The sequence below is a fragment of the Hypanus sabinus genome, chromosome X2, assembly GCF_030144855.1.
Source record: "Hypanus sabinus isolate sHypSab1 chromosome X2, sHypSab1.hap1, whole genome shotgun sequence".
Taxonomy (NCBI): domain Eukaryota; kingdom Metazoa; phylum Chordata; class Chondrichthyes; order Myliobatiformes; family Dasyatidae; genus Hypanus; species Hypanus sabinus.
Genome location: NC_082739.1, coordinates 25,242,454 through 25,254,322, shown reverse-complemented (window position 1 = coordinate 25,254,322; position 11,869 = coordinate 25,242,454).

Genomic DNA, 11,869 nt, shown 5'->3' with positions numbered 1-11,869 from the left:
GGCAATGAATTGCACAGAATCACCACCATTTGACGGAAGAAATTCTTCTTCTCTCTGTTATAAAGGGATACCCTTCTATTCTGAGTCTGTACCTTCTGGTCCTAAACTATCTCAGTATCCTAAACATCCCTATCATATCCACTCTATCTAGGCCCTTCAATATTCAGTAGATTTCAATGAGATTCCCCCTCATTCTTTTAAACTCCAGCAAGTACAGGCCCAGAGCCAGCAAACACTCCTTATACACTAACCCTTTCATTACTGGCATCATTCTTGTGAATCTTCTCTGGACCCTTTGCAATGCCAGCACATTCTTTTTGAGCTAACTGTGCGGGAATAGCTCCCTACACTCCACGCTATTCAGCCCATTGAGTCTGCCCCACCATCCAATTATGGCTGGTTTATTTCCCTTTGTTCCATCAGCTAAGAATTTGTGTCTTTTTTTTTACTTTGTTTCATATAGAAGTTATCGGTTCCTTTTGGGATGAGATCTCAATACCCTTTCACTTGAATGAGATATTGTGAAAGTAAGTAAAACCACTGGAGTCAAGTACATTAGTTTCGTGAAATTACCTCAATTCTGTTCCATTGTGAAATTCTACCAGCAGGTCGCTTGAAGTTGATCTGGAACATGTCAGAAGGAATCCACCTCTTCCTTAGTAGAATTGGCTAGTTTCTTGGAATGGTTTATTTCTCCCTCTGTTTTCCCGACAGCAAGCCATCCAGGTGCTAAGATAATCAGAGATGCTATTTCTATCTGTCGATGATTGAGAACAAGACCCTTCACCAAGACTGATGAATAGCCTCGGTCCAATTAATAGTCGACGTTTCAGGCTGAGACCCTTTATCGGGACTGATGAAGCGTCTCATCTTGAAATGTTGACCACTTATTCCTTTCCTTAAGGTGCTGCCTTAACCTGCTGAGTTCTTCCAGCATGTTGCGTGTGTGGCTCTGGATTTCCAGCATTCGCAGAATCTCTTGTGTTTAGAATCCACTTCTTCCTCAGGAAAACTGGCTAGTTCCTCGGAATGTTTTATTTCTCCCTCTGTACACCTCTGCAGTTCTTACAGCATGTCATCCAGGTGCTAAGGTAATCAGAGTGGTTATTTATATCTGACACTCTAGATATATTATGATGTGAAAGAACAACATTTGTACCATTGTTCTGTGGAGAATTATGCACAGCTCGCACCGGTGAGAATAAATAAGGTCAAAGTTCTGTCAGAACTCGGCATATTTCTCTACTTCAGCTCAAAGCTCTAAAGGAAGATTCTCCCAATGAAGCTGAACATCTCAGCTCCTTTGGCCCAATTGAACCACTTTACCTCAGATGGTAGCTCTGTTAATGGTGCTCGGGGAATCCGATCACTTATCCCTTGCCAGATCTCTCACATGGATATAAACACTAGAGGTTCTGCATTTGCCATAAATCTAGAGTAACACACACCAAATGCTGGAGGACATCAGAGATCTGGCAGCATCGATGCAGAGGAATAAATGGTCAATGCTTCAGGATAAGCGATCCTCTGGTAGAATTCCACAATGTAAAGGAATAAAGAGTCAATGTTTTGGGCTGAAACCCTTCATCCTTGACTGTCAAGCCCCTTGTCTTGGATGCTTTTCTTGTGATTGCAAGACCCTGTTGGACATTGGTAATTTAGAATACTGCATGTCTGATTCACTGATTTTTGGGGAGACTGATGGTGGGGGAGCTGTGTGGCCTCAGTTGTAGAGTGGATTAGGCCTCATGCCACAGTGTTGCCTGTTGAAGCCACCCAGAAGAGGAGACTGGATTGGTGGCTGGCCCTTTCTGTCAGTGCTGCTCTCCAGTGTTTGCTCAGAGGAAGACAAGCTGGATTGCATTCGTCTACAGACTGCTACGGGCTTGTTCTTGCCAACAGCATTAGTGTACTATCAATCTACAGGACATGACACTCAGAGACTTATATTATATTTCCTGTGTGACTATATGTTTACCGCTACCTTAATTGCACTCTGTATGCCTTGTGCTGTGTATGATTTGTGTTTGTACTGTGGTTTGTATATTTGTGTTTTTCACTGTGTATATGCATGTAATACAGCATCTGATTCCTGTTACTTAACATGGACATGATTTTATTTCTTGCATGTATGAGCCACCTTTTGTGACTTCCTATCATTTTGGAGATTTTGATTGAATTTCTTTCAGTTTTCTCCTGGGATGCACAGAAAGTCCCAGCTTCCGTCCCAGGCCCCTTGACCGTTTCCAGGAGATACAGATGCACATTCAGTCGTACACCCTCTGGGTCTCTCACTGCTCTTGGGTTCATCAGCATGCCCCATCTACAGCTATCACTCACCAACACCTCCACTTTCTGAGGTGGCTAAGGAGAGCTGGACTATGCACATCTGTACTCACATCATTTTCCAGAAGTGCAGTAAACAGTATCCTAACAAGCTGCATCATTGCATGGTATGGAAACTGCCCTGCTGTGGAAAGGAAGGCTCTGCAACAGGTAGTCAAAACTGCCCTGCATGTACCCACCATCAGAAAAGGACCAGTACCATCACAAATGATCCCACCAACACTGGTCATGGACTGTTTGTCCCACTCCTATCAGGGAGGAGTACTACGTAGCATCCACACCAGGACCACCAGGCTCAAAAACCATTACTTTCTCCAAGCAGTAAGGCTGATCAACACCTCCACCCACTAACCCACCTCTCACACCCCCAACCACTGCTACTTTATCATTTCCTGTCAGTCACCTTATGTACAGACACTCCTGTGCCCAGAGTCACTTTCTAGACATATAATTAATTATATAAGCAATCTTATGTATATATATTTATTGTGTTTTTATTATTATTGTGTTCTTTATCTTAATGTGTATTCTTGGTTTTGCATCGGATCCAGAGTTACCATTATTTCATTCTTCTTTACACTTGTATACTGGAAATGACATTAAACTATCTTGAACCCCTTTTAAGCTGAATCTTGTTTCTCATAAATCACCATGTACCATACCCATCCTACAATGAATTTGATTATTATATCATCCTGAAGCATGAGAGAAATGGGTCTCCTCAAACATACTTCTGCAGACAATGAATAATCTTGCAACATTGCTCTCTCCCACTCTTCCCTCTAGAAAACCATCCTCCAAGTAAGCTCCATAAAATCCACTCCTTACAAACACACTCAGTGGCCATTTTATAAGGTACAGAAGTGGAATCCGGTGTGATCTGCTGCTGTGTCTCATCCACTCCAAAATTCGACATGTTGTACACTCAGAGATGCTTTTCTGCACACCACTAGTGTAGCGTGTGGTTATTTGAGTTGCTGTCGCCTTCCTGTCAGCGTGAACCAGTCTAACCATTCTCCTCTGACCTCTCCCATTGACAAGACCCTTCATCAGGAGTCTGCCCGAAATATCAACTTTTTATTCCTCCCCTGAGACACTGAGTTCCTCTAACCTTTTGTTGTTTGTTGCTCTGGATTTCCAGCATCTGCAGAATCTCATATGTTTATACCTCTGAGGCACAGTGCTCATTATTCAGTAGTGATGCAGATTGCTGGGAAGGAGCCCATTAATTAATTTATTTAGAGATACAGAGTGGGACAAGCTCTTCCAGACCATTGAGACACCCACCCAGTACATCCCAATTTAACCCTAGCCTAATCACAGAACAATTTACAATATCCAATTAACCTGTATGTTTATGAAATGTGGGAGGAAACCAGAGCACCTGGAGGAAACCCGTGGACTCACCAGAAAATCTTCTTGCAGGAATTGAACTCCAAACATCGACACCCTGAGCTGTGGTAGTGTCATGCTGACCGCTACGTTGCCATAGCAGTAATCTGACCTTTGATTTATTTTTGGGATATACCAGACCAATATCTCAGCCTTGAAGGACTTCCCTATCTTTAACAATGGAATAAGTAGGTACCTGCAGTGGGCTCAGGCCACCTTCTCACCAGGTAACATAATATGATATATTTCACGAGGTAACAAAGAACATAGAACGTAAATCAGTACAGGAACAGGCCCTTGGGCCCACAATGTTGTACCAAAACCAATTAAATTAGTAATTAAATGGGCAACTATACTAATCTCCTCTACCTACACAATGTGTATCCCTCCATTTTCCTCATATTCATGTGCCTATCTAAATGTCTCTTAACGGACTCTGATGTTTCTGCCTCTAGCACCACCCCACGCAGCGCCTTCCAGGCACCCACCACTCTCTGTGAAAAATCAAATTCTCTTTCTGGTATTTTTTTCTCTTTTTTTCAACTCCCTCCCCCTTCCCTCTTCTTCATTTCCCCACTCTGGCCTCTCAACTCCTCTGCTCACCTGCCTATCACCTCACCCTGGTTTCCCTCCTATTTCCCTTTTTCCCATGGTCCACTCTCCTCACTTATCAGATTCTGTTTTCTTCAGCCCTTTACCTTTCCCACTCACTTGGCTTCATCTACCATCTTCTATCTAATCGTTCTTCCATTTCCCCCCCATATTTTTATTCTGGTATCTTCTCCCTTCCATTCCAGCCCAAAACCTTGACTGTTTCATTTTCATAGAAGCTGCCTGACCTGCTGAGTTCCTCCAACCTTTATTTTGTGTGCTTTGTTTTCTATGTAAAAAGCTTGCCGCTCATATCTCCTCTGAACTTAACCCCTCTCACCTTAAATGTATGCCCCCGGTCTGTCCGAAGAATGGAGCAATTTTGTTGTGGGGATTGAGAGGTACCAGTCAAAACCATAACTACATGGCCACTTTATAGTTTGGGAGAGGAATAAATGAAAGGATTAGTGTGTCTGGGCCTGTTGCATCTCCCATAGAGGAGCGCACAACCATCATCTAATGTTCTTAATACTGCCAATGCTTCAATCTCTGTGTCACAGTCCAATCCATGGACTCCTCATTCCAGTTATTTCCTTTTCCCCATGTTCCGTTAGGTGCCTTGATTACAGCACTTGATCTTCATTTCGAATCGGCAGCATAAAAGGCTCCGGGTTACAGCTATTCAATGCTAAACTGTCATCAGAATTTTGTCACCGGTAACCAGTCACCGGAAGCCAGTCATCTCAGCAAGGCGGCGATGTTCATCTTGGGGCCATTGAGAATCATGGAGCCTAGTTGCTTCAGTGCCGTGGCCACTTAGTGAATTCAGTCATTTTCATGTCCAGCTGAGTTACTGTCCGTTTTGCCGCTACTCCAAGTAAGATAAAAATTCTGTCATTTTCATGGCTGGCTGGGACTGGGTGAGTTGGGAACCTGCCATGCGCAGATCCTGGGTCGAGTTGACAGCCTTTCGTCTGCTGTTCCTGAGTTGAGTCGAGAGCCTGCTGTCCTAGTCCTTCCAGCTGAGTAGGTCCAGCTGTTGGCCGCTACTCCGAGTTGGGAATTCTGTCTCTTCATTGTCCAAGTCCTTCAAGTCCAGGCTCGTGGTCCATGTCTAAGTCCAGGCTCGTGGTCTGTGTCCCAGTCCAGGCTCATGGTATGTGTCCAAGTCCAGGCTCGTGGTCCATGTCTAAGTCCAGGCTCGTGGTCTGTGTCCAAGTCCAGGCTCATGGTCTGTGACCAAGTCCAGGCTCGTGGTCTGTGTCCAAGTCCAGGCTCATGGTCTGTGACCAAGTCCAGGCTCGTGGTCCATGTCTAAGTCCAGGCTTCAAGTTGTTTCCAGTTCCACCCTCCAATCCATGTTCCAGTTCCTGGCTCCAAGCCATATTCCAGAGCCAAGCTCCGTGTTCCAGTTCCAGCTTTTTTGTTCTAATTCTAGGCTCTGAGTCAAGTTCTGAGTCCAGGCTGACTCCCAGTTAAGTTCCGAGTCCACATCAAAATCCAAATTCCGAGTCCAAGACCAAGTCAACTCTGAGTTCAAGTCCTAGTTCAGGTTTTACCGGTTTGCTATCCAACGTTTACATCCATGTTGACATTTTTGTCCTCACTCCCTGGCCTTCCTAGTAACTATCAATAAATACTGTTCTATTTATATTACCTCTGTGTCTGTGTCCTGCACTTGGGTTCACCCCCAGTCACCCAGTGTAGCACTCTATTATGGTCTTAACATAAGAACATAAGAACCAGGAGCAGGAGTCGGCCATCTGTCCCGTCGAGCCTGCTCCGTCATCCAACAAGGTCATGGCTGATCTGGCCATGGACTCATCTCCACCTACCTGCCTTTTCCCCAGAACCCTTAATTCCCCTACTATACAAAAATCTTTCCAACCTTGTCTTAAATATATTTACTGAGGTAGCCTCCACTGCTTCATTGGGCAGAGAATTCCACACATTCACCAGTCTCTGGGAAAAGCAGTTCTTCATCATCTCCATCCTAAATCTACTCCCCTGAATGTTGAGGCTGTCCCCTAGTTCTAGTCTCACCTACCAGTGGAAGCAACTGTATCTCTCTTATTTATCTCTTTCATAATTTTATATGTTTCTATAAGCCTTCCTCTCACCCTTCTGAATTCCAGTGAGTACAGTCCCAGACAACTCAATCTCTCCTCATAGTCTAACCCCTCATCTCTGGAATCAACCTGGTGAACCTCCTCTGCACTGCCTCCAAAGCCAGTATATCCTTCCTCAAGTATGGAGACCAGAACTGCACACAGCACTCCAGGTGCAGCCTCACCAGTACCCTGTATAGTTGCAGCATGACCTTCCTGCTCTTGAGTTCAATCCCTCTAGCAATGAAGGCCAACATTCCATCTGCCTTCTTGATAGCCTGCTGCACCTGCAAATCAACCTTCTGTGATTCATGCACAAGTCCCTCTGCACAGCAGCATGCTGCAACCATTTAAATAATAATCTGATCTTCCATGTTTCCTTCCAAAATGGATGACCACTTGAAATTGAACAATGGTTAACAAGCTCCCATAATGTGCAAAGGGTTAATCCAAACACATTAATCTCCATAAATCGCAGATATGTTATTATAACCCAAAATTTTAGACTATACATCATAAGAGCAGAATTAGGCCATTTGACCCTATTTCAACATGGCTGATTTTTCTTTCTTTACAGACCTTTGGACACAGACCATTCTGGCCCACCGAGCCTGAGACAGCTAATTCCACACATATGACCAATTACTCTACTAACCCATATGTCTTTGGAATGTGGGAGAAAACTGAAGCACCCAGAGGAAACTGATGCAGTCGCGGGGAGAACATACAAACTCCTCACTGACAGCAGTGGGAATTGAACCTGGGTCACTAGCGTTGTAAAGCATTACGCTAATTGCTACACTGCCATGCCATCCCAATTATTTTCCCTTTCAATCCCATTCTCTGCCTTTTCCCCATTACCTTTGATGCCTTGACTAATCAACAAACCTATCAAACTCCGCTTTACATGTACCCAATGACTTGGCCTCCTCAGCTGTCTGTAACAATGAATTCCACAGATTCACCACCCTCTGGATAAAGAAATTCCTCCTCAGTTCTATTCTAAAGAAGCACCTTTCTAAACATTTGGAAAGAGGTGAAATCATTGGACAAAGTCAGCATGGATTTGTGAAAGGAAAATCATGTCTGATGAATCTTACAGAATTTTTTGAAGATGTAACTAGTAGAGTGGATAGGGGACAGCCAGTGGATGTGGTATATTTAGATTTTCAAAAGGCTTTTGACAAGGTCCCACACAGGAGATTAGTGCGCAAACTTAAAGCACACGGTATTGGGGGTATGATATTGATGTGGATAGAGAATTGGTTGGCAGACAGGAAGCAAAGAGTGGGAGTAAATGGGACCTTTTCAGAAATGGCAGGCAGTGACTAGTGGGGTACCACAAGGCTCAGTGCTGGGACCTCAGTTGTTTACAATATATATTAATGATTTAGACGAGGGAATTAAATGCAGCATCTCCAAGTTTGCGGATGACACGAAGCTGGGCGGCGGTGTTAGCTGTGAGGAGGATGTAGGGTGACTTGGAGAGGTTAGGTGAGTGGGCAAATTCATGGCAGATGCAATTTAATGTGGATAAATGTGAGGTTATCCACTTTGGTTGCAAGAACAGGAAAACAGATTATTATCTGAACGGTGGCCGATTAGGAAAAGGGGAGGTGCAATGAGACCTGGGTGTCATTGTACACCAGTCATTGAAGGTGGGCATGCAGGTACAGCAGGTGGTGAAAAAGGCAAATAGTATGTTGGCATTCATAGCAAAAGGATTTGAGTACAGGAGCAGGGAGGTTCTACTGCAGTTGTACAAGGCCTTGGTGAGACCACACCTAGAATATTGTGTGCAGTTTTGGTCCCCTAATTTGAGGAAAGACATTCTTGCCATAGAGGGAGTACAGAGAAGGTTCACCAGATTGATTCCTGGGATGGCAGGACTTTCATATGAAGAAAGACTGGATCAACTAGGCTTATACTCTCTGGAATTTAGAAGATTGTGGGGGGAACTTATTGAAACGTATAAAATTCTAAAGGGATTGGACAGGCTAAATGCAGGAAGATTATTTCCGATGTTGGGGAAGTCCAGAACGAGGGGTCACAGTTTAAGGATAAAGGGAAAGCCTTTTAGGACCGAGATGAGGAAAAACTTCTTCACACAGAGAGTGGTGAATCTGTGGAATTCTCTGCCACAGGAAACAGTTGAGGCCGGTTCATTGGCTATATTTAAGAGGGAGTTAGATATGGCCCTTGTGGCTAAAGGGATCAGGGGGTATGGAGAGAAAGCAGGTACAGGGTTCTGAGTTGGATGATCAGCTATGATCATACTGAATGGTGGTGCAGGCTCGAAGGGCCGAACGGCCTACTCCTGCACCTATTTTCTATGTTTCTAATCTGAGACTGTGTCTTCTGATCCCAGCTGACCCCACTTTAGAACATCCCCTCCATGTCCACATCTTTAGTGAGTGATAGAGGAGGAGATACCTGAGATAGAAGAGAACACAGACATGACCGACGTTGGAAGAGTCTAAGTGATGACTGAAAGCTATGAGAACTATGTTTGCGGATCAGGAAATTGGAGGATGGGGAAGTGATATGAAAGAATGATCCATCCACCTCTTGGGTGCCTTGGATTCCCTAGGAGTGGACAAGCATGCTGAACAGTTTAACCATTAAGTGAGATGATCTGGAAGATGCAGATCCTTACGGTCTGTGGCCTCCCCATGTGCTCAATCTTGGTGGCTAGTGCAGATTTCCTCATGTTTGTTGATATTTACTTCTTGTTTAATACTTTTCTGGCAGCCTTGGTGACTTTCGGAGAAATTTCTTTCTTAGTAACAGACTTGTTCACACCAATAGCCACCATCTGTCTCATATCGAATAGACAGCAGAACAGCCAACAGGTGGATATTAAGTAAGCTCTTGGCACACAATGGTTTAGTCAATATCATGTGAACAATGGCTGCATCTCCAGATTTTACAAATTTGATGCTATCTTTCAGTTTCTTGTCAGATCGACGATCAGCCTTGATCTGGAAACACCCCAAGCAGTGTGCAACGCACTCAGACACCGCCAGGCTTTGATAAAATTTTGCACATAGCGCATGCAATTATTGAGCCACGCAATGCTAACAGGTCCAGCACTTACTTCATTAGTTTGCATCTTCTTTTTCAGACATTTAAAATAGATTTGCTTGTTCTCACTTAAGGGGGGAGGGGGTAAACAACTTAAAGGTAGAGCCTGTAATTTTATATTCTTTATTATTAAAGGCAGCGGCCCCCAGGAGAACTCCAGATGTGGACTCTCCATACTGTACAACCACTTAACTCTTCATATCATTAATCATTTAATTGTAACCAAATACTTGGAGCAAACATCGCCTTAAAATTGTACTGTGCTTATTAGCTGGATCCAAATCACATTTGCTAACGTTCCTTGAGGCAGTGGTTGGACACTGTTGCCAAGGTTCCCAGAATGTGTTGAAGGACCTCAAATAATATCCAGCCGCTTCATGTAAATTTAAGAAGTGTTTTGTGTTGCTCTTCCACCCATTTTCTCAGAAGCATTTTGTAGAAATGGATTATACAAAACAACATTGAAAAAAACATGTTTTATTTCTGGTCTTTCTCAGTTCTGATGAAAGGCCCTTCATTAGTTGGGGGATTGAGTTCAAGAGCTGTGAGGTAGGTCTATAAAACTCTGGTTGGAACACACGGAGTACATGCTCAATTCTGTTCACCTCATTATAGGAAGGACGTGGAAGCTTCAGAGAGGGTGCAGAGGAGATTTAGCAGGATGCTGCTTGTATGAGAGAACATGTATTATGAGGATAGGTTGAACAAGCTAATTGTTTTCTATTTGGAGGGAAGTGGATGACAGATGAATCAACAGAGGTGTACAAGATGATGAGGCACAGAGTGGACAGGCAGAGGTAGTTTCCCAGGACAGAAGAGGGCATAATTGTAATGTAATTAGAGAAAAGTTTAGGGGTGATATCAGAGGTAGTACAGCTGAAAGCCCTGTACTGTATTGTAGTGTTTTTTAAGACCATAAACCATAAGACATAGGAGCAGAATTAGGCCTCCGCCATTACATAGTTGCTATTTTGTTATCCTGCTCAACCCCATTGTCCTGCCTTCTCCCGGTAACCTTTGACACCCTTCCTAATCAAGAACCTATCAACTTCCACTTTAAATACACCCAAAGACTTGGTCTCCAAAAACATCTGTGGCAATCTTCTAAGTACGGTGCAAAAAATCTTAGACACACATATATAGCTAGGGTGCCTTGCTAAGGCTTTTCTACAATACTGCATGTGTCAACATGGAGTAGAGAGTGAGTTTGTAAATCTGGTGGGAGCAAAGGATGTTGGGATCGGTGTTGGTGGAGTGCCACGAGAGGGGTGTGAGACAGGTGGCAGAGAAGGAGTGCCAGTGGTGGGAGTCAGGTGTGGGTGCAGACACACTCAGCCCTGAGACACCAGGCAAGGTCATTTGGTTCCAAGCAATCAGTTTATTGATCATTACAGAATGTCTCTCGTGTTTCTTTCGCTCTCTCCCCTCATTGTACCCCTTCCCACTCTCAGTCCACAATAGAGACCCATATCAGAATCAAGTTTAACATCACTCACATTTAAGAAAGATTCCTGCTAAACCTGGTGACTGTGCCTCACCCCCTGAACTCATTACTACAAATCAGGAAGAAATGTCAGTGGGCAAAGCAGTGTGAGGTGGCTTTCAAAGTGACAAAGGAAATGGTGATGTCAAACACTGTACTCGCATTTTATGATCCGCATCATCCAGTGAAGCTTGTCTGTGACTCTTCGCTGTATGGTATAGGTTTAGTCATGTCACATGGTACACGTGATGGAAGTGTACACCCACAGCTTTGCATTACATTCCCTTACCACTGCATAGAAAACTTGACAGAGAGGCCTTGAGCCAGGTTTGTGGCGTAAAGTGTTTCAGCCAGTACTTTTATGAGACAGAGTTTACCCTTGTTACCGATCATCAACCACTAGTGTCCATTTTCAATCCACAAAAGGGTTTTCCTCTAACAGCGCAAATGGAGAGATGAGCTCTGTTTCTTGGAGGACGCAATCACAAAATCAAATTCAAGAGGACAGCTAATCATGGAAATGCTGATGGATTGTCCTATTTACCCTTGGAAAAGAAAATAACTGAAAAATTTACAAAACAGGACACTCCTAGACACTAGAACACTAGAACACTCCAGCACAGTACAGGCCCTTCGGCCCTCAATGTTGTGCCAACCCATATATTCCATTAAAAAAAGTACTAAACCCACACTACCCCATAACCCTCCATTTTTCTTTCATCCATGTGCCTGTCCAGGAGGCTCTTAAATACCCCTAATGTTTTAGCCTCCACCACCATCCCTGGCAAGTCATTCCAGGCACCCACAACCCTCTGTGTAAAAAACTTACCCCTGATGTCTCCCCTAAACTTCCCTCCCTTAACTT